The 22,860-nt window shown below is 38.3% G+C and overlaps 1 pseudogene; it reads left to right on the top strand.

Annotated features, from left to right (window-relative positions):
• Positions 1–10,083: 10,083 nt before the first annotated feature.
• On the top strand, positions 10,084–12,520 carry LOC143551576 (zinc finger BED domain-containing protein RICESLEEPER 2-like; annotated as a pseudogene).
• Positions 12,521–22,860: the final 10,340 nt, after the last annotated feature.

The raw sequence follows: 22,860 nt of genomic DNA on the forward strand, positions 1-22,860 counted from the left end.
CATTGGTGTTTGGGTGAGAAGCAGTAATCCCTACAGAAATGATGGTTCCTGCAGCCAGAACAAGCATCCGTGATCCTGAGGCTAATAAAGAAATCCTTCTTGAAGACTTGGATACTGTTGAAGAACTCAGAGACCTAGCCAAGATCAGAATGGCGGCTTATCAACAAAGGGTAGTTGGGGGCATACAACAAAAGTATAAGGATCAGAAGATTTCAAGAAGGAGATCTGGTCTTGAGGAAAGCCTTCCAAAACAAAACCAATCCAGCAGATGGGAAGCTAGCACCCAAGTGGGAAGGTCCTTATCTAATAGAGTCATAAGCAGGAAAGGGGGTATATCATTTGCTCACTATGGAAGGCAATAGGTTACCAAGAGCATGGAATGCTATCCACCTCAAGAAGTACTTTTTCTGATCAGGATCAAGTATCCTTTAAGGATCGAGTGTCCTTAAAGGATCATGGATCCTGAAATTAGTAATATATATCCAATCACTTATTCATTTAAGGTTTTTGCTAGTTTAAGGATAACATATTCTTAACATTTGTCCTTTCCAAGTTTTAAATAACAATGCAGGGTACTAATAAGATATTCAATGATCAAGAGGTTGGCCACCTCTCCTTCACATTTAAAGGTTCTTTACTACTTCCTTTGGCCTATCCCACAATTAAGGTATGGCCCCTGATGGTCATATCTTCCAAGGTTTAAAGGTTTTCACATTTTTTATAAATTAAAGTTTCTATACTCTCTCCTGGAGCGCACGCTATCCAACGTATAGTCTGGGGCAGCGGGACCAGTACACGCTTAGTAGCTGACAATTTCGTTGTCTTCGGCTATATGGAGGATCCTACGATTTATGGTAGACGTACCATACCATCGGTTTATAACATTTTCATGTTATCTCATGTTTGGGCTAAATCCCGGTTTGGGCGAGTCCCCAGTTAACATCCGTATCTTGGGCCAGTCCCCAGTTTGGGCTAGTTCCCAATTTGGGCTAGTCCCCAGTTTGGGCTTGTCCCCAGTTCATGGGCTTGCCCCAAGTTCACGGGCTTGTCCCCAGTTAGTTATTTGGGATTGTCCCCAGTTTAACGGGTTTGATCCCAATTGATTTTATGAGTTGTTTGTAACAGATTCCCTAAGTTCACTTATGAGGATCACAGAAGGATCACCGCTTATGGATTCAAGTTCCTTAATTTATTTTTACAAAGATTACAAAAGGTTTAACACTTTTGGTAACTTAGATCTACTTAAATCTTATGGTATGATTTCTACTTGTAAATTTACATTTGTTTGGCTATGATCCTTATAAAACTTTTTGCTTAAGGAGTTAAAATCTTTAAATTATTTTTCACAAAGATATTCTATCCTAAAATTTTTATAATTATTTTTCATACGGACATTCTATCCTAATATTTTTACTCAAGATTAATTCTTAAGATTTTCAATAAAACTAAGACTATATCAAACAAACTTTCAAAATAACAAATAACAAGCAAATAGTCAAAAGTTTTAGATTATTATTAATCTTAAGTCACCTGGACTTATCCAAAATCCTTAACCTGGATTTCACCATACAAAAGATGGACCATCCACCCGGGTTAAGCAGGTGTAACTAACTGTTCATAGAGTGCAGGAAAATAAAGAAAATAGGGGCAACAAATGCTTCATCCCCATAAACAGAGGATCCATCCACCTTTGCCACCCCTTGAAATTGTCTTAAGGATCATTGGTCATTCAACCTAATTACTATTGTCTGTTACAAACCATAAACCATTATCCATAAAAACATCAATAAAGGAAAAAACAAGAATGGGCTCAGGCATTGTCTTCATTATCCTTCATCGCCCATTCATGCAGCCTCCTCACCCTCTACTGCACCTGCTCCTTACTCAGTCTCCACCACCTCCTTTGCTCCGCTAGTTCCAGCTCCATCAGCCATCGCCACGTCTTCCTCACCACCAAGAGTCACCAAGGTCGCTTTCCATTTCTCAATATTCTAGGCTGCTTTGTCAAAAGTGGGATCACTGGCTTCCGTCGCCATCTTGATCCTTGCCTGCAGCACCGACCTGGCAGCCCACATCTTTGCTCCTGCGGTAGCCTGTTTCACCTCTTCTTGGTGTTGGGCCTCTGCTGAGGATAGTTGATCCTCCAATCGCTTCTTATCCTTGGTGAGCTGAGCCATGGCTTTATCCTTTGCGACTGCAGCACTTCCCATCCCCGATAGGCTCTCACTAATTTGGTTCACAATCTTCTCATAATGATCCTTGCAAGCTTTTAGCCTGTGGCCAACAATTAAGTGAAAGTTAGAAGGATATTGGATCCTTAAAATTCAAGACACCAGGATACAGGATGCTTATAGTGAGGATCATATCAAAGTGGGTCTCGGGCTCGAATGATCTCTTTCTTTTGGATGCTGCTGACTTGGCTCTAGCAGTCGTGGTCTTCGGATCGGAAGAGGTTGCTACCTTCAAAGCCTCCTTCTTGATACTTTGAGGAGTAATCATGCTGTCGATATCCTCTAAGGAGAACTTGTTGGTAGACTTTTGGGATTTTTGAGCACCTGCACAAACCAAATAACAGTTAAGTATTCTATCTAATTTTATTCATTTCTATTTATTATTCTAATCTTACTTGACATGTTGGAGTCCGAAGAGATGTCACAGAAAGCTTCAACAAATCTGGCTTGGAAGGTCCTAACCTCGGAATCGAGGGCCAGAAATCTTTTTGTTTTTTCTTCCGTTCCAGGTAGCTTGGCCAAAGATGCAAAGTTTTCAACTGAAAACAAGAATAAAAAAAATATTCAAAGTTAGATCAGTTATCACAGATTGTATCTCTGTTAAGGATCCGGGATCCTACCCTTCTTAGCCCAAGTCAAAGGTAAATCAGTTCCAGCGGGTATGGAGTCTCGATTCACAAAGAAAACTGATTCCTCCAGAAGGAATCGTTTAAGGTTACTTTTGAAATCGGGTTGGGTTGTCGAGGTTTGCACGTCAGTAAAAACCGGCTTGAACAGTGGGTAGTTAGGGTATAAAGGTGAGACAGTTCCTGGATCCCGAAATCAATCTTCTCTTCCTCGATGATTCTTTCAATGGTGCTTAGAACACGCCAAATCATGGGCATAGCTTGAATGTACGACATGCCGGTAGATTCGAAAAACTCTATGTGAAAGGAGAAAACGGGTATGTGTAACCAATGAGAAAAGGGAAAGCCGGGAAGCACACCCAGTTCTGAGAGTAAACGTCACATCGAACAGTGAAATCGTACGGTCGGAAAATAGTTTCCGGTGGAAACAGTGACCGGAATTCATCGATCTCGGGGTCTGTGAACTTACAAATCTCCATAGAGGGATTAGTGATAAGGTTTTGAGGTCGCATCTCCATCAATTCGGAGTCGTCGGAGGACTGGTCAGATTGTTTAGAGGGAGAAGAAGAAGAGGCGACATACATATTTATCATAATATAAAAAGAATAGAGGGAGAAAGAAGGATACCTGATGGACGGCTGGAGTATGTGGTTATAAATGGATTAGAGGGATCACATATATAGGCGGTTGTTTTGGTCAAAAATTAACAAAGTAATTTTGTGATCAAATTCGTATGTGAGGAAGAGTGCTTGATCAAGAATAGGATGAACACAACGATTTGATTTCGAGGGAAAAAGCCTTTGACCGTGAGGATCTCCGGCACAAAAAACCCCCGGACGGTGAAAACTATCATAGTCTCTTTTATTAATAACAAAAAGGGGGATTAAATTGGTGGAGCTGATAGTAGATCGTATACTAAGTGTTACAATGTGTTTTGATAGCTAAGTGAGTGAAGTGTGTGTTCTAGTCGATCATATCAGCTCGTTTAAATAGTCAAAAGAGTGCAACTGAAATTCTGAGAAATCCGGAATAAACCCTAGACTAAGTCTCCCATGATCCGTTGCTGCCCACGTTTGAGTTGACGAAGCCTCAATTATATCCGTTGCAAACCCACGTTCTTATTAACATATTAAACACGTGGTCTTATCTACAAAACTAACAAAACAATAAAAGACAACTGAATTAGTCAAATATAATCCTCAGAATATTTGCATCGGCAGGATAGGTCGAAATCTCTAAACCGTGATCAATCCTGAGGATAAAAAATCTGCTCCCAACAATTGCCCCCAATTATTACAGTTAGCGCGTGACAGCTGTAAAAATTTTAAATTTCAAAAATGAAAATATCTTCTGCGATTTGAAAGGGTGACACGCGAATTGAGGAAAACTTATAACCGTCCTTTTAGGTTATAATTAACCCATACCCAGATTTCCAAATCATTATACTCTCTTCTTCGCTTGATATCCATGTCAGTTTCTCTCTTCCTCATCTTCTTAATTTTCTGAAGCTTCTTTTTTAATTCGAACGATAATGAGAAAAAGAACCCCTCGATTGTTAAATCCTTATTCTTTCGCAAACTCTGAGGATTTCATCGACCAGGGTCACATCCCGGCCACTGATGAGGATCAGTGTCTTTTCAACGATCTCGATATTAGATTTCTCAAAGATTACGGCTTGTTACCTGCTAAGGCCGTCATCAGACCATACGACCCCAAAGCCAAAGCTGACTTTTCATCTGAAACCTGGGTTTTTTTTTTCTATTACCCTTTTTCAATCGGCCTTTCGTACCCATTTTCGCCGCTTATTAAGGAGTTTTTCGATATCACTGGCTTCTCCTACTCCCAAGTTATGCCAATGGTGTGGAGAGTCTTATCCAAATAGATCGCTTGAATAGAACCCACGAACTATCCATAGGCATTTCTGAGATCGCCGCGACCTATAACCTTCGTACACACGGTTCTCATCGTTATTGCCTCCAATCCAAAACCAGCCGTCTCTACGTGATCCCCAAAGTGTCTGTTAACGACCACGATTGGAAGAAGAAATTCTTCTTTGTACGTCGTGACTCGATTCCCGACGGAGTGAACTTGCCTGTTGAATGTGTTCATAAGGGTAGGAAATCCTTAGGATAGAATTTCTTTTTAAAATAGTTTGTGTTAATACATCTTCTTTTTTGCAGTTGTTTTTGAGGATTTGGTAAGGTATAGGAAAGACACGAATCGAAGTCTTAAGGCTTTGTTCAAAATTCCGGCACAAGAAAGGGAATTTCGGTTTGAAGGAGAAATAGGCGAGAGCAGCACGACTGCCGCGAGGTCTTCTGAAAATATGTCTTTTGGTAAGTATTTTGGGTATCTCATAGAATCCTTAGGATTTCGCTTTCTCGAGAATAACTTGATAAATTATTTGCACGGAAATGCCGAAAGCAAAATCTCCCTTCAGCTTGATTGATCTGGACGACTACATTGAGGACAGGACCGTGGTAAAACAGGAGCATTCCAAGACTCTCTCCCCAAAGCCGAGAATTCCAACCACCCGCCAAAAGAGTGCTGCTAAGAAGAAAAGGAAGGCCACCACCTCAGCCGAGACTGAACCCTTTGCTGACATGAGCAATGCTGAAGTTGGAGAGAAATTACAAGCTCTTGCCAGTCTTCTTGGAACAGTAAGTATCCTTATTTCTCCTGAGAATAATAATCTACAGAAAACTTATGTTAACCTGAGGATAACAGAGAACCGAAATTACCACCAAAGACTCCAAGATGCTGAATTGGCTCTGAGAGAGGCTGAGGGCAAGATTGCTGATCTTCAACATGCAGCAGACGTAAGGATCAAGCTTCACAAAAAGAAGGAGAAGGAGATTGCGGATCTTAAAGCTTCATTCAAGTTGGAGAAAACCGAGTTTATTTAAGAGGACAAGAGGTCTGTGGCTACAAGTATCCTGGAGTCAATGCTCAAGATGTCAGAGGAGGTGCAGGCGAAGGGCTATGTGATGGATTCTTGGAATTCCGCAACTTGGGGAAAGAAGCTAAAGATGTTGAGGGGAGAGAAGGTTGAAGAAGCTGAGGTTGTAGGTACTTCTGAGGTGATGAAGGAGGCAGGTGCTAGTGAGGTGGCAGAAGCGGAGAAGAAGGAGGGTGATCAAGGTGATGGTGACAAGGTTTGAGCCTGGTTTTCAGGTTATTTGATGTGTTTCCGGTGGTGGTTTGTTTGAACAATTTCTGTTTTGGTTATGTATGAACAATATAATATGCCTAGGATAATGGTTTGGGTGGAGGGATCTTGGTTCAGGACGAAGCCCAAACTAACTTTTATTTCATGTTTTTGAACAATCTGATGGTTCAGGTTGATGGGCTCTGTTTTGAGTGAAACCTGAATCATCCTTTCCTGCACTATAATATTAGTATAACAACTTTTTATGACTTATGTTGGTATTTTATCACTGTTTCTGTTATTAAATCTTTAGAGAAAAAACTGAGTTTACTAGGAATGAAATTCTTTAATAACAGTTTAAGTTAAATTCAATAAACCAATACCAAGTCATAAAATTTATCTTATAAATAAGACAAGTAATAATAAATATAGAATATTCACAAATAGGAAATCATACCAGAATCGTATAGCTACTAACTCTGATAATGTATAGATCATTTTATCCTTGTAATAAGATTACTTTCAGAATGTTTCTCCAATTCTAGGAATATACCGATAGACCTTCAATGTTAACATTATCCTGAAAATAAATTCAGAAATTCTGGCGACTAGGCCCTTAGAATAGGTGAAAACCTTTTAATCCTTAAGAATAAACTGGCGACAAGGCCCTTTTGAGAGGTGAAAACCCCTTAAACCTTAAGAATAAACTGGCGAAAAGGCCCTTATGAGAGGTGAAAACCCCTTAAACCTTAAGAATAAACTGGCGACAAGGCCCTCATGAGAGGTGAAAACCCCTTAAACCTGAGGAAAGGTACGCCTACCATTAACTTTAGATTCAAACCAATAGATGAGGATTGCAAGGTAACAGGTCACTATATTTCATGTGCTGGCCCCGCCTCTCGAACTACGGCTGAATAAACATGCGCTACAGGTGGTCTTAAGAAGAGGTGAAAACCCCTTAAACCTTAGAAGGCATCGAATAATACCTCAACTGACGGCAAGGCCTGAAGAAATTGGCGACAAGGCCCTTAGAAGAGATGAGAACCTCTTAAACCTTAGGAATAAACTGGCGACAAGGCCCTTATTAACTTCATTCCATGTGGGAATACCACATATCTTCAGGCTACAAAACAGTCAGATCTAGGTGAGGGGTGGGTGTTAGCCTTGCTAACACCCCTCCGATGCTTAAGTCAGTATCAATATAAAAGAATAATAATATTGAAAATGAATAAAAATATAAATTCGAATACATACCTTAGTTGTTTAACATCACTGTTAAATTTCTCAGAATAGCAATTATCCTAGGGATAGAAGTGTTACATAAAATATTGTTTGAGGTGGATAGCGTTCCAAGCCCTTGGTAATAAGTCACCACCCAAAGTAGACAATCTATATGCCCCCTTTCCTGCTTCTGACTCAATCAAGTAAGGACCTTCCCACTTTGGTGCAAGCTTTGCTATCTTCGCTAAATCCCAGATATTCTTGTTGTAGGACTTTGCTATCTTCTGCTGATAAATACCCTTCTTGAAATCTACGAACCCTGATATTCTTGTTGTAGGACTTTGCTATCTTCTGCTGATAAGAGGCCATTCTGATCTTCGCTAAATCCCTGAGTTCTTCTACTGCATCTAGATCTTCAAGTAGACTTTGAGTATTATCTCCGGGATTCTAATGACTGATTCTAGCTGTAGGGATAACCATCTCTGTAGGGATAACTGCTTCAGCTCCAAATACTAATGAGAAAGGAGTCTGACCAGTGGCATTCTTTGAAGTGGTCCTATCCGCCCAAAGAACAAAAGGTAGTTCCTTGGCCCACTTTCCTTTCTTAGATAATGACTTTTTCTTCAGGTTATTGATAATGATTTTGTTGCTTGACTCGGCCTGACCATTAGCCTGAGGATGGACAGGTGTTGAGGTGATCATCTTGATTCCCCAACTGGCACAGAAGTTAGTTGTTCTCTTGCCAATGAATTGTGAGCCATTATCACACACTATCACTACCGGGATTCCAAATCTTGTCAGGATATTGCGCTTGATGAATGAGATAACTCCTTTATCTCTGACTTGAACAAAAGCTTCCGCTTCGAGAAATAATCTGTCATAGCCAGCATAAAGACTTTTCCTCCTGGAGCTCTTGGTAGTTTTCTCACAATATACATTCCCCATTTCATGAAAGGCCAAGGGGATATAATAGGATACAAGGGTTCTGCTGGCTGGTGCAAAATGTTGTTATGTCTTTGGCATGCATCACATTTCTAAGAATAATTCATAGCATCCCTCTTCATCGTTGGCCAAAAGTATCTTGTTCTCAGGATTTTGGAGAATAGTGCTCTGCCCCTAGTGTGATTCCCACAATCTCCTTCATGGATATCCTAAAGAACTTCTTGAGCTTCTGCCTTCTCCAAGCACCTAAGATATGGTCCTGCAAGAGATTTCCTGTATAATACATCATTCATTATAGTATATGGGATTACTTTGTGCGAAAAGCTCTTGGGTTTTCATCCTTGGGGATAATTCCATCCTAAATATATCTCCTGATCGGGATAATCCAAGAATTTTTATTATCCTCAGGATTCCTGACTCCCATATATTCGTCATCGTCTGATATTTCCTTGACACCTTTCTCTACTATTACTGTGTTCAGGATATGTATGATAGGAATCTTGACACCTTCCGGAATCCTGAAGGATGAAGCTAAATATGCTAGGGCATCTGCTTCAACATTCTCTTCTCTAGGTACCTGTGAAATATCAAACATTTCGAAACACTTTGCTAGTTTTTTGACTAGGTCTAAATATTTCATCAAGTTTTCTCCTCTAACAGTATATGAACCATTAAAATGATTAGTTAATAATAATGAATCAACATGTACTTGAATAAACCTGATTTTCATGTTGATTGCTAGCTGTAATCCTGCTATCAAAGCTTCATATTCTGCCTCATTATTTGTGGCTTGAAATCCGCAGGATATGGATTGAGGTATAATGTCCCCCTGTGGAAATTTCAGCAGGATCCCGAGACCTGTTCCTCTAACATTTGAAGCACCATAAGTATATAGAGTCCACTTATCTTTGGTTTCTTCAAGTTGTTGGACTTCCAAGTCTGCCTCTTCTTTTAGTTCACTGGTGAAATCAGCCACAAAGTCTGCTAATGCCTGGGATTTGATGGCAGTCCTAGGTTCATATGTTATATCTAGGGCTGGAAATTTATACATGAGACACGAATACACGACACGTACCTACACGGCTTTTACAGGTAACAGGTAAGACCTTAACAGGTTTCGTGTACTAAACAGGTAGACACGAAATTACCTGTTAATTTTCGTGTCTAAACAGGTATAAATCCTGTTTACCTGTTAGTACATGTTTATTTTTTAATTTAAATAAATTATAAAATATATATAGGTAAAAGTTATATTATCTCTAACCATAATTCTTATTTCTTACAGCCGCTCTCAAAATCCCTCCCTCTCAGCCCCTCACGCAGTCATGCAGTTCTTCCCTCTCACACCGGCCCGTCGCCGGCCATCACCAGAATTCCCGTCGTCGGCCAGTCGCCGACCTTTCATCTCACGCCGGCCTTCCCTCTCACGCCGTCACCCGTCGCCTCCAGTTCCGTTCATTATTCATTCTTGGTAAGGCTGTTTTAGTACTGTTTTAGTTTAGTTAGTTCACAAAAAGGCTGTAAATGAAATGGACTTTCAATGGCACCGTGGATGCATATCGTTCATCAATGTTTATTCGATTTTATGTCCACATTTTCTACGTTATTATTATTATACTTTGATATTTTGTATTATTTTTTTTAACAAATAACAATACAGTTTGATATATTGCTATTATAATATTAAATATGATTACGTATTAATTATTTTAAACAGTCAACATGAAGGTTTTGACCCTTCCAACGATTAAAGAGATTGAGGTGAACGATTTGGTGACTCGGTGGGTTGCTGGGTTAAATAGTTAATATTATGAGTTTAATTCTACTATAGGGCTGTTTTAGTTTAGTTAGTTCACTTATTTGGTTTTGAACTTTTGATTGCTCACATTTGTTAGTATTTACTATTTAGATAATTATGAGTGACCCACAAAAGAAGGTGGAAAAGGCGAAGGATAAGAAAGCCAAAACAACGGTATGTTTGTTGATTAAACTATACTTATTTTGGTTCAAGTTTGGTTTTATTTTAATTTTGTGTAACTTTATGTATTTTTTTCTTTATTCATTTTAGACGGGGAGTGATTCTATCCAAATTGATTTAGAAGATGACTTCTCAATGGATATGGATGTGGATGATAAGGTTCATTTGGTGGATGAAGAAGATATAAACGATAGCAAATCGAGTCAAAGAGAAAACAAAAAGAAAGAAAAGAGAGATCTCCTATGTGGCGTTACTTCATTAAACACACTAAGAAAAAAATAGGAAAAAGGACTCCAACCGAGTGCAAGAAATGCCATCATATCATGATATATGGTAGTGGCCAAGGTACGGGTAATCATACGAAACACATAAAAAGCTGCTTTGGTTCTAGTTATAAAGATGTTGGTCAAATGCTTTTAAATAGTGACATGAAGTTAAAGTCGTCTTCTTTTTCTAACAATACGTTTCGTGAGATGATTATAGATGCCATTGTGATGCATGAATTGCCTTTGTCATTTGTTGAGTATAAGGCTATTAAAGATTTGTTTTAGTATTTGCAACCCGATGTGAATATTCCCTCTAGAAATACCGTAAAATCTGATTTAGTGCAAAAGTTTAAGAGAGAAAAAGAAAAGATGAAAGTTATTCTTATGGAATCACCTGGAGTATGCTTAACTGGAGATTTATGGACTTCTATTACTGCTGATGGGTATTTAGCAATTACAGTTCATTATATTGATAAACTTTGGGTTTTGCAAAAGAGAGTTTTATCATTTTCTTTCATGCCACCACCTCATACTAGTGTTGCCATATGTGAAAAGGTGTTTTCTATCCTAGTAGAGTGGGGTATAGAAAAAAAATATTTAGTGTGACGTTGGATAATGCATCTTCTAATAATGCTTTCATTAGGCTTCTAAGAGAACAGTTGAATGCAAAAGCACCACTTGTTTCTAAGGGTGCTTTTTTCACTTGAGATGTTGTGCTCATATTTTGAACTTGATTGTGCAAGATGGGTTAAAGGAAATTGATGAGTGTGTTTACAATGTAAGAGAGAGCATCAAGTATGTGAAAGGTTCACAACAAAGGAAGGAAAAGTTTTTGGAATGTGTTGAGTTGTGTTCAATTAAAAAACAAAAGGGGTTAAGGCAAGATGTTGTTACTAGGTGGAATTCCATATATTTAATGCTTAATGGTGCTCTTTATTATCGACGTGCATTTAGCCATTTAGAATTGAGTGATTCTAATTATAAGGAATGTCCAGTTGCATCAGAGTGGGATAGGATTGAAAATATATGTTCGTTTCTTGAAGTATTTTATGATGTGACAAATGTCTTTTCGGGTACCAATATCCGACTGCAAACTTGTACTATCCACATGTTTTTTTTTCTTATTTGAATTTGTATGATGGGATGAATTCTGAAGATGAGTATATAAAAAATATGGCAAACTTGATGATGGGGAAGTTTCAGAAATATTGGTCAGATTTTAGTCTTACATTAGCCGTGGCTGTGGTGTTGGATCCTAGATACAAGTTGCATTTTATCGATTGGAGTTATTCAAAAGTTTATGGAGAGGGAAGTAGTGAATATACACATGTTGATCAGTTATTGCATTATACTTTTCATGAATATGCTATTGCCTTGTTTAATGAGGGTGAGGATACAAGGGATGAGTCAACACCTACTTCAGATGGTAGCAAAGGTGTTAAGGATACAAGTGGTGTTTCAATATTTGAGGCGAGTTCAAGACTTAAGGTAATTTTTATGTCTGTTCTTTAATTTTTTTTATGTATATTGTCTTTTAGTTATTAACTAACTAATTATTTTATTAATATGTTTTAGGATTTTGATAAATTTCAAAGTAAAGATTACAACTAATCAAAAGTCAGAACTTCAATTGTAGTTAGAGGAGTCAAGAGTTTATAGGAACTTACCACTTGATGTGTTGGCTTTTTGGAAAGCCAATGAGTTTAGATATCCCATACTAGCGAGGATGGCAAGAGACTTTTTGACTATTCCGGTATCTACTGTGGGATCGGAGTCGACATTTAGTGCAAGTGAAAGAGTGATTGCCGAACATCGAAGTTCACTTAGTAAAGCTACCGTTGAGGCTCTAATATGCACAAAAGATTGGATACATGGAGATTTTTGTAATGTCCATCTTTGCTTGATTTTTATAAGTTTTATACATAATATTATATTAATTTTATAATTTATATGTTTGTATGTACTTTGTAGGTTCTAACAAAGTTAGTGTGGAAGAGCTCACTGAAGATATAATGTCGCTTGACATTAGTTGTGAATCAAATGCTTCAAACTCGGTGAACAATCCTAAGGTACCAACTTCAAATGCTTCAAGTAGTGTTGCTCGCTAAAAATAATGAACAATCCTAAGGTACCTCACTCTAAAACTTTCAAATAGTGTTACTTGATAAAACTATATGAATATGTTCAGTTGTCCATGATTAATATGACTAATTGACTATCCTTATTTTATGTGTAGGTTTGATTGTTTGGAATTGAAGATTTGAGAAGAAAGACCAACTGGAACTTCAAAGTTTGGAACCTGATATTGTTTTCAATATATGTTTTGATTAGAATTCTATGTGTTTTTGTCTTAAATTTGCTAAGGAGCATGGATTTATGTTTTATTTTAAGACTTTTATGAACTTTCGTCGACTTTTGTTTCGCTAAAAGGTTGTCAAATATGTGTTTCTAAACAGCTATTATCGTGTACTATCGTGTATACCAGGTATTAACAGGTTCGTATTTGTGTTTGGGTTATAGGTACACGATAAGTTTTCGTGTCGTGTACAGGTATACCCATTTCATGTTCGTGTCTTATCGTGTTCGTGTCTTATCGTGTACGGGTATACACGATATGCCATCCCTAGTTATATCATATGCACTTAGCTTCACAGCCCATTTTTCCATCCTACCTGACATTTCTGGTTTTCTCAAAACGGACTTAATAGGGTAATTAGTTTTAACACATATATGGTGAGTTTCAAAATAGTGTATAAGTTTAGTAGATGCCATAACAAGTGCTAAAATTAATTTCTCAAGATAAGAATACCTGGTTTCAGCATCCAAAAGACTTTTACTTACATAATAGATGGGATGCTGTTGACCTTTGAGATCCTTGGCTAAAACTGCACTTACAACATTATTTGATACAGCTAGATATAGAGATAGAGGTTCACCTTCTTCGGGTTTTACCAGTAGAGGAGCATAAGAAAGATAAGCTTTTAGGGACATTAGAGCTTCCTCATGCTTACTGGTCCACTCGAACTTCTTGTATTTCCTCAGGATATCATAAAATTCTTTGCACATTTCTGAGGATATGGATATGAATCTGTTGAGCGCTGCTATTCTGCCAGTTAGCCTTTGAACATCCTTGACTGATGCTGGGGATTTCAGATTCAGGATAGCTTGTATCTGATCTGGACTCGCCTCTATCCCCCTTTCGGTGACCATGTATCCCAAAAATTTGCCAGCCTTCATTCTGAAATGCCACTTTCCTAGATTTAACTTCATGTTATATTTGTCGAGGATATCAAATGCAGTCTTGAGATCCTGGAGGTGATCCTTAGCTTTCTTGGACTTCACCACCATATCATCAATATAAACTTCCATCGTGTCCCCCGGTTGCTCTTTGAACATCATGTTAACCAACCTCCAATTGGTTGCACCTGCATTTCTAAGTCCAAAGGGCATAGCAATATAACAATAAATACCTGTGGGAGTCATGAAGGCAGTATCTCCTTGATCTGAAGGCTCCATTTAGATTTGCTGAAATCCTGATGATGCATCCATAAATGTCAACATTTCGTGGCCAGCTGTAGCGTCTACCATTGAATCTATGTGTGGTAGAGGGAATGGATCCTTAGGGCAGGCCTTATTCAAGTCTGTGAAATCTACACAAACGCTCCATTTGCCATTCTTTTTCTGTACAACCACCACATTTGCTAACCATCGGGGATATTGAACTTCCCTAATCATGTTCGCCTTCAAGAGTCTTTCAACTTCTTCTTGTATGATTACGCTTCTCTCAGGTGCAAACTTTCTTCTCTTTTGATGGATTGGCCTGAAAGAATTATCAATTCCAAGTTTATGTGTTATAATATCTTTAGAAATACCTGTCATATCTTCATGTTTCCATGCAAATGTTAACAGTCTTGATTTGAGGAAATTGATCAACTTTGACTCAATATCCTCAAGAATACTCGTTCCTATCAGCAATTTGACTTCAGGATCCTCGGGATAAAGAAGTAATTCTTTAATTTCGTGTTCCCTGGCCTCCATTATGTCTCGTGCCGGCTTTTGTAATTGCTAGAGGAGGTGTAGAAATTCTTGCATCTTGTTGATCACTGATGATTTTTATAACTCCCCATGGACTTCGGAGTTTCACACATTGGTGATAAGTGGAGGGGACTGCTTCCATGTCGTGTATCCAGGGCCTGCCTAATATAATATTGCAACAAGACAAACAGTCAATAACATAAAATTTTTGCATCTTTTTTACCCCTTCAACATATACTGGGAGCTTGATAGCCCCTATAGTATTCGTAGTCTCTCAACTGAATCCAACCAATACTGAGGAGCTGGGGATAATCTTATCTTTAGGAATATTCATCTTTTTCAGCACATCCAGTTGAATAATGTTGACAGAGCTTCCACCGTCAATGAGGATCCTTCGCACATAATGGTTAGCCACATAAAATGTTATTACCAAACTATCATGGTGAGGATCCTGAATATTGATTCTATCGTTTCATAAAAGGATATGGTCTTTTATTGAGTGAGAATGGGTGTCTTTGTTGGTCTGTCAACTACTTCTAACTTGCTTTAATCAGCATTTCTCTTTGCAGCAGAATAAGAGGTTCCGCAGATGTCAAATCCTCCGGATATGAACAGGATTGTTTTTGCATCTGTTGGTGGATGAGTCGCCTTCTCAGGAACTTTTTCAGGATCTTGTTCTTTTCTCTTCTTCCGGCCAAGCAGCTCTTTCAAGTGGCCCTTGCTAAAAAGATAGCTAATCTCCCTTCTGAGTCAATGCAATCCTCAGTCAAGTTCCCGAAATCCTCGTGGAAGGCACATCATTTTGACTTGTCTTTCCAGGCTCCTTGTTTCTCCGTTTTCTTTGGCCACCTGACTTTTTCACCTAAGTCCTGCGTGGCATATATTAATCCACCAATATCAACAGAAAAACAATATTCAGAGATTTTAGGATATTCTTCATCATCTTCATCATCTACTACATTAATCCTTGGGTTATCAGGCTTATAGTAAGGTTTTGATCGATATGATTTTCCTGGGGATTCGGCTTTCCTGTTCGTCTGATCATACTTCGGGATATCGATATTTTTAAAGTTTTTCTTATCATCTTCTAGCCTGATAAACCTCAGAGCTCTACTTTTTGCTTCATCTAACGACATGCATTGAGTCATAACAAGATCATCATAGAAAGATGAGTCTTTCTCTAACCAAAACTTAAGAGCTTCCACTGCCGAAGCAGGATTTAGATTTGGAATCTCCAATGACTCCTTGCTAAACCTGGTAATAAAATCTCTCAAGGAATCCCCAGGATTCAGGGTAACCCTATAAATATCACCTGTCATCTTTTCAACCGTTCTACTGCAAGAAAACTGGTTATTAAACAAGTAAACTAAATGAGAAAAGGAGGTGATGGTGTTAGAAGGAATACTCAGTAGCCATTTCATGGCTACTCTAGTCAAGGTAGACCCAAACCCCTTGCAAACATATTCCTCCTTGATTTCCATAGGGATTAGGTTGATCTCCATACGCTATCTACACTGTGCAATGTGTTCCTCAGGATCCGTCGAACCATCATATAGCTTCATATTTGGGGTTTGAAACCGTTTAGGGATCTGTACGTCACCAATTGATGGCACAAATCGGGATATTCTGTGATTATCAGTGGGAACTTCAGCTATGGTATGGATTACACCAAGAACATTTAATATCATGTCCTTAAGCTTCTGTAATTGATGTGCTTGCGTGCGTGCGTGTAAAATTATAAAAGAGAATAGATGATTTGCTTTTGCACAAGATCGTGTTTTAAATTTATAAAAGTGATTTCTACGAAGACTAAACACACACAAAATAGGCAAGTGTACCTATCGTATATGTAGAATAGTATTGGTAAGAACCAAGTATCGATCCGTGGACACAAATGTTTCTAGTAATAAATCGTTGTTTTACTTTAATCGGAGGTTTTAATCATTTTTTAGGTCAATTTTCGAACTTTTTATAAAATATAAATACTAATATATAATATATAGGTGACCAACATAAGAGATTCTAAACGAGTTGTTCAATTATGCGAAGATTACCATCTGATATCAAGAATCCACTCCATTTTAGCATTGATAATTAATATTTAAACATGTGGTAAACTTGCCGTAACAATATATGATAGATAGCTCCTTAAACCTTAAGTGAGCATCGTTGGCACTAAGGAGATAACATGCGCATTTTAAAGTCCATCTTTTCCTAATGTCATGTCATCTCAATGATGTCAATTTAAGTTGGCAAGTAGTTTCGTAAAGTAGAAAGATTAGGATTTACTTCGATTTCTAAAATACCAATTCTCACAACTTCGGGTGGTTGTAGTTAACTCACACAACCTCCCCTTGGTTGATTTATGTAGGTTATAATTACAAATTCCATCAACATATGATTTCTTTAACTAGCATGATATCCTAGGCAAAGCCATTTTCGGATTACCAAGACTTAGAGAAATACATCATAACTTATATCTCATCATTTCTAAGTACAATATAAGAATCCGTGTTTCAATAATGTATCAAAGTATTTCTATCTTTCAAGAACATGAATCGATCATGAACTATTGCCAATAGAATTGACAACCACCAACTTTGAATTAGTGATTTAAGATGGTGAAACATTTCTCATAAAAAGATAATTGTAATATAACCGTGTACTTTACTAGACTACACCACATGTTTTATATAATTATCAAGTAAAACAAAGCTTCTTCATAGATTTTAGATGGTAAATAGAGTTTAGCTCATAATGAGCATGATGATAAACATTAAGATGAATGATGAAAACAAATACATGATTAAACTTTGAATGATCTAACCAAATATAGATGAATCTTCCTTCTTAATGATGGTGATGATGGATGATGATGATGGTTTATGGTGATGACCTCCAAGCCTTCAAACTCTTCACTAAATCTTCTATGTGAGTGTTAGTGTGTGTTTTTATAAGAGAAAACCGGATAGAACTCTTTTCAAGGCACACTCTTCAAATGGCACAAGAGCCACTATTTATAGGCTGTCTGGAGAGAAAAGCACGGCCACGTGCTTTATTAAGCACAGCCTCGTGTCTACGTGTCCCATTTGCATGTTGTCAGATAGTACATGATGACTCATCATGGCCTCGTGCTTCCTGAGGCACGGCCCCGTGCTTTTTAGTGACATGTGCTAATTCTTTTTGTCGTTTCTGAAAGGTGAGCACGGCCCCGCGCTTAGGTAGGCATGCCCCCGTGTTTTATTATGACATGTGCCAAATTCATTTTATCTTTTTCTAGAAGGTAACCACGGCCCCGTGTCCATTGAAGCACGGCACCGTGTCTAGTTGTCCGCTGTTTTGTCTTTTCTTGTAGATTTTTGTCTTTTCTGATAGGTAAGCACGGCCACGTGCTTCCAGAAGCACAGCCCCGTGTTTTGCTGTTTTCTTGGGTTTTCTTTGGTTTTTCTTCGGTTTTTCGTTCGTTTCTTCGTTTGAGGCTTGGATTCACCTGAAAATACATTTTAACATGATAAGTAGTTATTTTAACAATATTATACGATAGAAGTTGCAGTTTCTAGAGATTATTTGGTGCTAAAAAGATGTATATTTTTATATACATCTAACATCCCCACACTTGAACTTTGCTTGTCCTCAAGCAAGATATTTAAATATTCTCTAAAAATAGCAAGTTAGGACTATAGCTTAAACATCCCAAAAGAGTACCAAGAATATGAGAACAAAATAGCCAACCTTAAATCATAGGAATATATGTAGTGATATATAAAAAGGTGATTTGTTTTTATGAGTTTCTGTTTATGCATAACGTCACGTTCTCACAATGTTCACTCACACTCGGTTTTATGATCATACATGTGATGTATGTATATGAACACTTTTAGCCAAAATGTGACCTGTGATAAATAAGCTTGTAACAAGTTCAAATCTCCACCTTTGTGAAGGGTTGCATAGATCAGAAGGTAATATTGGTTGGTTTTGTATGAGTAGGGATTTGGTATTTTGTGGTGGTTCAAGGGTTTAAGTTAATGAAGATGAGGACGGTAAATACAACTTCTGCTGATTTTCGGGAGTCTTAAGATATCTTCAACGGTTAGCTCTTTTCTCTCGATTTTTTTAATATACCTAGTGACTCTTTTAAGGTCAGATCGTGAAGACCAGTTTTGTCAAGGATGTGGATCAGTTCTTCCTCAATCCTGTTCTGAACATAACTCCCAACTCTAATGGATCGTTCGGCTTTGAGCCTAACAGCCCCCACCCTCATTAGTTCGGTATATTCATGCTGAGACTGAGTTTGACTTTTTCTACATCTTCCTTCGTGGGACCAGTTTCCGAAACCTAAGCATCGTTCGTATCTTTTTGCTCTTCTCTTCATTGCGTTTTTGGAAATTTCACAGAATGGTGGCCTTTGTTCGTCTTTGCGCCACTTTTTCCTCACTTCATTTCTAAAGAGAAAGATTCTCTCCCTAAGTTCTGGAGGAAACCTAGGTTTTGTCATATGTATGCAGCAAAGGAAATTGAAATCGAAATAATGCATTTCCAGTTTTTTAGGGTCTGCCGGTAAAAGAACAGTGTCATATTTTACCGGTGAGATGGATAAAGTGGTAAGGTTATGGTTTAGGTTTTTGGGTTTTGTAATTTGGGGAATGGTTTGAGAGGATTGTGACAATATTACCTTCTTCCTTATACAACGCTTTGTGCGGTCTTGAAATGAATAATTGCGACAAGTTCTAAATCACACGAAACATATGACTCACTCAATGATTCCGAAAAAATATTTTATATGGCATGAGGTTTATCTCACAGTAACGGAGGGATTGGGTATAAACGCCATATTTTGCATAAATTTGTTCTCATTATTACAAAACTTCTTTTTACTTTTTCACTTTTTTAGTTATAGTAGATTAGTAGTTGGTTATTTGCAAAAAATTCTCTTGGATTTTTCTTTGGTTTTGTCAAAAATAGTCTTTGTTTGCTACAAAAAAATTTGTTATTAGAGAATCTTATAATTAGTTGAGCAAGCAATTGGTCAAGTAATTCCCCTCCCCACACTTGAATCTCACATTGTCCTCAATGTGAAAAGATTCATAAAAAGATTAATAATAAGATTCATACGAAGTATGGAGGGTAAAATAGAAAGGAACTTCCTTACGGGCCAACGAAATTTTGACAGAGCGTCCCCTATTGTTCGTCTGTTTTCCTGTAGTGTACCTATATAAAAACTGCATACAACCAACAAGCATAATAATACTTAAAATTATTATTATTATTATTATTATTATTATTATTATTATTTTATTTATTTATTATATATTTTTAACCTTATTTCAATGCCTAGTTTAATCAGGGTCTTGGCCAGACCCTACTTCCAAAATGTTCATTAATCTAGGTGGAGGATTAGTGCCTCCGAGACGGTCTCGAATGGTCCATCGATGTATAGTTTCAATCGATGTCCATTAACTTTGAACTTCTGGCCTTCAGAATTTGAAATCTCTACTGCCCCATAGTCAAAAACTTATTCAACTATGTGTGGACCTTTCCAACGAGATTTCAACTTTCCTGGGAAAAAACGTAAACGTGTGTTATATAACAGTAAACGGTCGCCAACTTGAAATTTCTTGTTTCTTTTTAAATGGGCGTCGTGTAAACGTTTAGTCTTTTCTTTGTAAGACCAGGAATTTTCATATGCCAATGTTCTTAGTTCTTCGAGCTCGTGAATTTGATCTTCTCGGTTTTTACTGGCGGACATTAGATCAAAATTCACTGCTCTCAGAGCCCAATACGCTTTGTGTTTTAGTTCTACGGGTAGATGACATGCCTTCCCATGAACAAGTTTGAATGGTGTTGTTCCTATGAGGGTTTTATAAGCCGTCCTGAGGGCCCACAAAGCGTCATCTAACTTTTCTGTCCAATTTTTGCGATTCATTCCTATGGTCCTTTCTAAAATCCTTTTTATTCCTCGATTCGAGACCTCTACTTGTCCATTAAAGCACTACAGAAGTGGGTACTTCTGTCGCTGATTAGTGCTTTTGGAGTGCCGAATCATGAAAATAACTTTTTCAGAAATCGTAGAACTACTCGAGCATCGTTAGTTAGAAGAGCTTGTGCTTCTACCCATTTAGATACGTAGTCGACTGCTACAAGGATGTATTTATTTCCGAAAGAGTTAGGAAATGGGCCCATGAAATCTATTCCCATACATCAAAGATCTCACAAATTTGAATGCCCTTTTGAGTCATATCATTTTTGGATGAGATGTTCTCGGCTCTTTAAGAAGCATCGCATGCTTGGATCAAAGTATGTGTATCTTTGAATATGGTGGGCCAGAAAAATCCTGCATCAAACACTTTTCTGACCGTAGTGGCGGTACCGTGGTGTCCACCAGTGGGTCCTTCATGGCAGTGTTTGAGAATGTCTAAGGCCTCCTTGCTTGCTACGCACCTACGAATAACTTGATCTGCACCTATCCTAAACACATATGAATCTTCCCAGAAGTAAAACTTAAGATCGGAGAAGAATTTCTTCCGCTGTTGATGGGTAAGCCCTTTTCTTAGGATTCTACAAGCTAGGTAATTTGCGAAGTCGGCATACCAAGGACTTTCGTTTTTTTCCTCTATGACTTCATGAATGCGCATGAGAATTTCATGTGGGAAATTATCGTTTATAATTTCTTTGTGATGTTCTTCAGGAGTTGGACATTCTAAGCGCGAAGTGGTCGGCGGAGACATTCTCTGCTCCCTTTTTGTCCTTGACCTCGATGTAAAAGTCTTGTAGTAGGATCCATCGGATGAGTCTGAGTTTGGCATCTTGTTTGTTGAAGAGGTAACGTATTGCGACATGGTCGGTGTAAACTATGGTTTTGGAAAGAACAAGACAGGATCTAATTTTTTCAAAGGCAAATACTACTGTTAGTAAATCTTTTTCTGTTGTGGTGTAATTTTCTTGTGCATCGTTCAGAGTTTTACTTGCATAGTAAATTGGGTGAAAGAGTTTTTTTTGCGTTGTCCGAGTACGGCTCCAACTGCAGAGTCACTTGCATTGAACATGATTTCGAATGAAAGGTTCCAATCGGGTGTAGTCATGATTGGTGCATTGACTAGTTTGTCTTTTAATGTGTTGAATGATTTAACACATTCTTCAGAGAAGACGAATGGTGCGTCTTTCTCCAGAAGTTTGGTCATAGGTCTTGAGATTTTTGAAAAGTCTTTTATGAAGCGGCGGTAGAAACCTGCGTGACCTAAAACACTTCTAATGGCTTTGACTGAAGTTGGCGGTGGTAGTTTGGATATGGTTTATATTTTGGCCCTGTGTAAGAAATCTGATCCAACCCTTTCTTTCTATTTCAAATTTTGGCATCCCCATCTTTAAGGAAGAGATCGGCGACCCCAAGTTCTTTTACTCCATTCAGAAAGTCTTTTCTGCCGGACGACTCGTAGGGGCGGATAAGGGCCCTTACTCCGTCCCCCTTTTGACGTGAGGTTCCTTTCTTCAAGGCCGATTTGGGGGGTCTTTTTCGATAGTTCACCCCGACAAGTGTGTATTCAATCCGCTTCACTCACGTTGTGGCGTTGTATTATTGTAAGTTCCCTGTTCCAAACATTTCCTTCAAGTAGACGACAAGTTTAAAATATCAACTTCTAGTCCGTCTTGAGAAATCTTGTGACCGAGAACAATGCCTTCCTTTACCATAAAGTGGCATTTTTCCCAGTTGAGCACTAGATTTACTTCTTCACTCCTAGCTAACATTTTGTCTAGGTTTTTCAGACAATGATCGAATGAGTCTCCGAAGACTGAGAAGTCATCCATGAAGACTTCCATAGAGTGTTCGATCATTTCATGAAAGATGGCCACCATGCAACGTTGGAAGGTGGCTGGAGCATTACATAGTCCAAATGGCATTCTTCGGTAGGCGAATGTGCCATACGGACATGTAAATGTGGTTTTCTGCTGATCTTCAGGAGCAATTGGAATTTGAAAGTATCCGGAGAATCCATCAAGAAAACAATAGAACATTTTTCCAGATAAACGTTCAAGCATTTGATCAATGAAAGGAAGTGGAAAATGATCTTTTCTTGTGGCGTCATTAAGCTTCCGTTAGTCAATGCAAACTCGCCAGCCTGTGATGGTTCTCATTGGTATCAGCTCGTCCTTCTCGTTCATTACGACCGTCATTCCTCCCTTCTTGGGTACTACTTGAACGGGACTAACCCAAGGTGAATCTGAGATTGGGTAGATTAATCCGGCATCCAGTAGTTTGATTACTTCCTTCTTCACCACATCTTGCATGTTGGGATTGAGACGTCTTTGATGTTGGACCACGGGTTTGTATTCCTCCTCCATGAGAATTTTATGAGTACAAAAGAAGGGACTGATGCCCTTGATATCCATGATCTTCCATGTGATGGCCTTCTTATGG

This window comes from Bidens hawaiensis, unplaced genomic scaffold (genome assembly GCF_021521415.1).
Source record: "Bidens hawaiensis isolate Kalapana, Puna unplaced genomic scaffold, B.hawaiensis_p1.1 tig00016462_1, whole genome shotgun sequence".
Classification (NCBI taxonomy): Eukaryota; Viridiplantae; Streptophyta; class Magnoliopsida; order Asterales; family Asteraceae; genus Bidens; species Bidens hawaiensis.